Below are 6,571 nucleotides of genomic sequence, written 5' to 3' on the forward strand. Positions count from 1 at the left end.
CTAGGCCGAAGCTTAGAGTATATATGAATAGATACCTCCCATCCACTTGCATTAAGTTGCGCATGAGGCGATTTCACTCCTCCTTCCGGGTAGGAACAGAGTGCCTTCTGGGATGGATTGGGCGCAAACGCATGAACGCGCTGCCGTTGACTATCATTGCACGCGTTCACGTGCGTTCATGTATGAAACCGCGTTCACGTGTCATCAATGATAGTCAACGGACCAGCGCGTTCATGTGTTTGGGCCAGTGCTGAAATACCAAATTCGGCCACTATGTCCATTTCACCTCAGGGTTTCCGCCGGGTGCCGTCTAGGGCCGAAGGCACTGAGGAGCACACTTTTCTAGTTATTCCAATCCTACCCCCAGATTGAAAATTCAATCCCTTCCCTACCCAAAGTTTTTACATTGTCCTGACAATATTTGAAATACCATTAGGTGAGGGGGCTAGGGGCCTCGACGGTTTCTAGTCTATGCAGTGATGGAAATGCAATCATAGCCTTTGTTTTGGTTCTTATTTAAATACAAACTGATGCCAAAACTTAAAAGAGCATGTTCAACCATAGCTCATTATAGGTGGATGCCCTTAATGTCTACTTAAAGTCCAAGACCACTTTTGTAGAGGTTTGGGTTGCCATGATGTAACTCCAAATGTGGACAAGAAATTAAAAAAAAAGAATTGCTCCAGTGATTAGAAATTGATCTTGTCTATAGATGTCTATGACATGATGACATAATTGATGGTAATTTCAAACAAGATTTAAGACGTCAAGAAGAGATGTGCTGATGTCAGTCTGTTTTGATTACATATCCTGGGTGCACAGGCTACTAGGGTTGGGATTCGGAACCGGGTCCATTTCAGACCCGGTTCCGACATTGCGGATCCGGAGCCGGTTCCATCGTTTTTTTATTAACGGTTCCCCAAACGGTTCTCATCAGTCGTCATTTAGCTCCGCTGTGTCTGTGTGTGCATGCAAGCAGAGCCTGGGGTGACGTCACCCCACCTACAGAGTGAGTGGGGTCGGGGAAAATACGCCCACTGTTCTGTGCATTCAGCGACCGCCGCGGAGCGAGTGGGACACTGGGACAGTATGTCGCACAGATCTCTCTCCAAAGTGTGGTTAACAGAGAGGGAAATGAGCACGCAAAGTGCAATAAATGCGATGCTATAGTTCCCTCTGCAAAGGTTGTTGCAACTTGTACCACGTCCACATTGAGGAAACATCTCAAAATCAATATGCCTACACGAGTCCACAACTCACGAGAACCGGCACATCGCGTTTGTGAGCCATGCGGAAAGCCGTGCCCGCTCTCCCCGCAGATTCACCACAGCCGACGGGGGACGATCTGATGCAAGGCTGGTTTACTTTCCCCAGGCTAGTAACGTAATAGAAAATAAAAACTACTAACGTCTACAGAGCTTTTCATTAGGCGTATTGTACAACTGTTGTTAATGGTGTTAATTTAGAACGCCAATGACTCGACGTCTTTCTGTCTGATATTTTATGAATCACGTTAACTATAGAGCCAAATCAATTTGTCTGCACTTATTTTTTACAACTTATAAGCAACTCAACTGCTTTTGATTTGGCTCTAAATTAATCACGTGACTGTTGAGAGCCCAGCGTTTAGGTGCATATACCTCCATAGATTGATGATGATTTTATAATCCAAGAAAGCACTATGGCTTGTTTCCATTAGGGTAAGGGGTCCTTCATATTACATTAATCTGAACATTAAAGACAACATTTGTCACCACAACAATATCATTATTGCAATGTGTACTGTATATTTAATATACAGTAGGCTACAAATTGCAATATACAGTACAAATTGCAACAATGATATTGGTGGCTAGCTGCTGGTGGTGGTGGTGAAGTTTAAATAATAGTGCCACCTCATAATTGTAAAGTGCATTTTCAATAATTGAATTAATGAATTTGTGTTTATTATGTACTTGGTTAGGTTAGTTATAATATAAGCATAATCTATGTCAGAAAAAAGGGGGAAAAAATAATATTAGGATCCGTTAAGGGAACCGTTAGGAACCGGAACCGTTAAGAGGGATCCGGGAAGGATCCGGAACCGTTAAAATCCTAACGAATCCCAACCCTAGTTGCTACCTCGTCGTGGTGTTGCAACGGGAGGCTTGTGTGCCTCCGTGACTCAGAAGGCTATGGGGTTCATACCCTCAGCTGTTCCACCATGCCGGTTTCTAGAGTTGAGGCCAGAGGAAAAGCAGCACCTGGCCCTCCAGGTTGGGGGTTGGGCGGGGGGATAATAACAGCCCTACCCTGTATAACAATTCCTTTTTAACAGAAACGCCAACAAGAGATCAACAAGACATCAACACCTTGGCCCAGAACCGACTGGAGGGAACAGCTCAAGACAGAGATAGCTTTAGATCGCTTGTTGACGGCCTAATGCCCCGGAAGGGGTAGTAGCTAGGCGTATGTAAGTATGCTGTGTATAGGTGAGACATGACCTTTGACACGATCTCAATGTCTCAATAGAACAGCAGGGGGACAAAATACAACCACTCCAATTGTATAAGTTATACCTTACCATACACAACATTAAAATGTATTCATTGAGAAAAAGTTGCATAGTGAGGTTTTTTAAAGCCTCAATGTGCAATTTCTCCATAATATGAAATATCTGTGACCGTTAGGGTTTAATGGAAATTGCTTCAGTTCTGAATCTGAACATCATTTGCAATTGAAGTATCATGTTGCTAGTTTGACCAATTCTAACTCTTTAATCTCATAACAATGAGTTGTGGCGACTGAGGCCTGTAATCCGGACATCTAAGTAGAATTATCCCTCATTGTAGCTCCACAGCAGAACCAGAACAGACAACCTATTAAGCTCACAGCCACACGTTGCGGATGCGAGAGTTATGACTCGTTTGACTGCGGTGGTCTAGACTCTAGACTAACTGAGATACTAATGAAATGTGTCTCTCTAGACACATTTCATTAGTATCACATGTTGTAAGATATTATTTACCCAAAGCTTTTGAAAGTTCGAAACACGTATCCAGTTTAACGGGAACCAGTCGGAGAGCATTAAGCAGTCCAATCAATTATTTAAATGATGCTCAGACACCATTCAGACTCCAGATGGTCTCTACATCTTCACTTTGGAGCTTTGAACGCTGAACTTCTGAGCTGAAGTGAAGTACGAATGTAGAGAGGTCGTGCTTAAAGACTTTCCTGTAAATCCATTATTTCGGTAAACAACCGGATTTGTTATAATCCTGTTTTTCCCTGCTTCTTTTGCCAGTACACAGTCGTCCACTACTCACTATGCCTGCCTGGCCAAAATATAGGAACCCTCCCTTTTTTAACACATTTGATGTGTTTGGAGCCAAACTGAAAATGCAGGTGTTAGGCCTATAACGCTGTGTGTTGTTTTAAAATGGAAACCATGAAGACTTAAGGTTTAATTAAAACATTTTGTGAGCTAGTGAGCTGCTCTTGTTGGCACCATATAAATGCATTCACGCAGGAAAACACTTCGACACTCTGGGGGAGCCCGGGATCGAACTGGGAATCTTCCGGTTTCCCAAGTGATGGCAGATGTACAAGCTCACAGATTGGCTATTTTCTGTGAAGATATTTACAGTAGTGTAGAGCAGGGGTTCTCAATGTTTTTGGCTGGGGACCCCCAGCTGAGTCAGGATCCTTTAGGATTATTCAAATTTCTATAATTAAAAAAGTTAGTTTCATTAAAACCTTTGATTTGTTCGATTGATTTTGACACAATTTCAATCATACTGTACATAAAGTAGGCTATTGTAGTGGTTGTCAAAGTGATGTCCAGGGAACCCCTTGGATTACTTTAGGTTTGTTTCAAATGGACCCTTACCGATCTGTAACTATGGGAGTGTATACAAATGGAACTGTAGGGGTACATTTGGTTCCATTTGGACACACTCAGTTATTATTTAAAAAAATTAAACCACCAGTATTGTAGTGGTTAGTGATCCCGCCTGGGCGGCCAGAGCCCCTGGTTGTCCCAGTTACGATTCCAGGCCAGGCCAGCAATGTGGATGTGTGTCCTGAGCAAGACCTAATGCTCCCTATGAATCCAATGGCTGAGGACGAATGATATACACTATACATTATGTGACAAACACCCCAAAGGAGTGTGGACTATTATATTCTATTGTAATTGTATATAGCAGACATGAAGTCCACATACAGTACCAACTCTGACTGTGATAAAAACTGTTCTGGATTCCAAACCCTATGAGTGTAAAGTTGTTGCATTGCGTATATAAATAACAACATTCACACACTCTGATGCTATGAAAGCACTAGAGGAAACCCAGTGTTTCTTTACAAATTATGTTTTTGATTACCAATATATTGATAGGTTAGTTTTATTTATCAATGATAGTAATGGAAAAAAGTGCAACCATTAAATAATAAACTTACAATGTTTAAAATTATAGGTGACATAATGATGGAGGGAGACATAATGACAATATTGGCATATTATATTGAAAAATATATCCTTTAGTGAACTTTGATAAGATGGTATACCATAAACATAATATACATAGAACGTAACATAATATATTCTTGGGCGATCATCACAGATGAATCACCTTTTTGTAATTAGTGCATCTTAATTACACACATGAGATTGATATGAAAACACTGATAATACTTCAGAATAATAATGAATGAACCGATATCAGATAAAAGAAAGTAAAAAATGGGGCATGGTGGCGCAATCGGTAGCGCTGTCTCCTCCCAGCTAGAAGGTCCCGGGTTAGAGTTCTGCCAGGGACGCTGGGGGCGTGTTCTCTCCTCCGTGTCATCAGCACCCATACCCTATGGGTGGGGTTGGCGAAAGGGCCTTTCTGTGTGGAGTTTGGATGTTCTCCCCGTGTCCCATACCCCCTTTTTGAAACAAGCTCCTCGCCACTCGCCCTACACACTTCCACTCGGTTTGAGCATACAGTAGATGAATAGGCCTAAATAATAGACGGCACCGGAATTCCCTTCCATCCGGTGCTGTCTCTATTATTTATATATCTATGCTCAAACCGAGTGGAAGTGTGTAGGGCGAGTGGCGAGGAGCTAGTTTCAAAAAGGACACTATAGGGTAGGTACAAGGAAATGCAGTAATCCTGGTCTCTATACTGCCTCCCCCTGGTCAGCCGGGGCGCCTGATGGAGGGATCAGACGCCCTGGCTGACCAGGGGGAGGCAGAAAGGAACTGGTTGGAATAACGTGTTCCTTCCACAAATGAGAAACTCCCCCCTGTCAGGTGATAAGAAGCGGCCTGCTCACTCCTCATGCATTGAAGGAAGCATCTGCTCATTTCGGGGCTCTCCTCAGGTTGGCAGAGGGAGAGTAGCACGCAGGATTACAGCCTAGGCAATTGACACCGGGTGAAAAAATTGGATAAAAAAAAATACAAAAAAAAGGTCAAAGTGCATATTCATAGTCATTCATATTCTCTGTCCCTGCTGTCATCTGATCCATTAATGCCTTGGGAGAGAGAATATCATTTATGAATTATTACAGAGCAGATTCACAGCTGAGTGACTTGATGATTTATTAACAGACTATAGGCTGGTTACTCACATCACTGGTCCACCACGGCTGTGCTTCTTCATAATCTGCAGTACATAATAAAGGTGTGTAGATTAGTGGGTGTTTCAGATAAACATCATTTTTTGTAGGCTACACTTAGTAGCCTACAGTAGCTCCGCCATGTCAGGAGGCCATGTCTCCCATGGCCAGAGAGAATTCAATAATATTGTTGTTTTTTACCTCAAACTATAGTCTATTGTATAAGTTATCATTAAAAACAAGTTACATAGTGAGTGATCAAGGCTTTTAAAGTGCACAGCAAGTTGAGTGTAAAAATAGACCCTTTTGGTTTATTTGAGAGATCAGTGACCCGTATGCACTGAGTAGTTTGAGAGACCAGTGACCCTTATGCACTGAGTGGTTTGAGAGATCAGTGACCCTTATGCACTGAGTAGTTTGAGAGACCAGTGACCCTTATGCACTGAGTAGTTTGAGAGATCAGTGGCCATTATGCACTGAGGAGTTTGGTCTGCAGTATAATATGATGTGAGTGAGGGATTCCTGAGTAAATTGGACGTACAGTACATAACTAACTGCTGTACCTTGTGTAGGATTACACAGTAGAGAGTATAATTACTCACATACCTTCTGTAGGATTACACAGTAGAGAGTATGTACTCGCATACCTTCTGTAGGATTACACAGTAGAGAGTATGTACTCACATACCTTCTGTAGGATTACACAGTAGAGAGTATGTACTCACATACCTTCTGTAGGATTACACAGTAGAGAGTATGTACTCACATACCTTCTGTAGGATTACACAGTAGAGGGTGAGCATGAACATCAGTCCTCCGCAGACAGAAGTGACGATGAAGCCACATTTGTACAGGTGTGTCTGTGAGACTGACGCTGAGCTCCTCACAGCTCTGTCTGTGGAGAACATGAAGATAAGACGTTATGTCTGTCCTGGGCCATGGCTCAGTGGTCCAGGCACCTTGGCTGGTAATCCAGTCTGGC

This window comes from Electrona antarctica (genome assembly GCF_951216825.1).
Source record: "Electrona antarctica genome assembly, chromosome: 2".
In the NCBI taxonomy this organism is placed as follows: domain Eukaryota; kingdom Metazoa; phylum Chordata; class Actinopteri; order Myctophiformes; family Myctophidae; genus Electrona; species Electrona antarctica.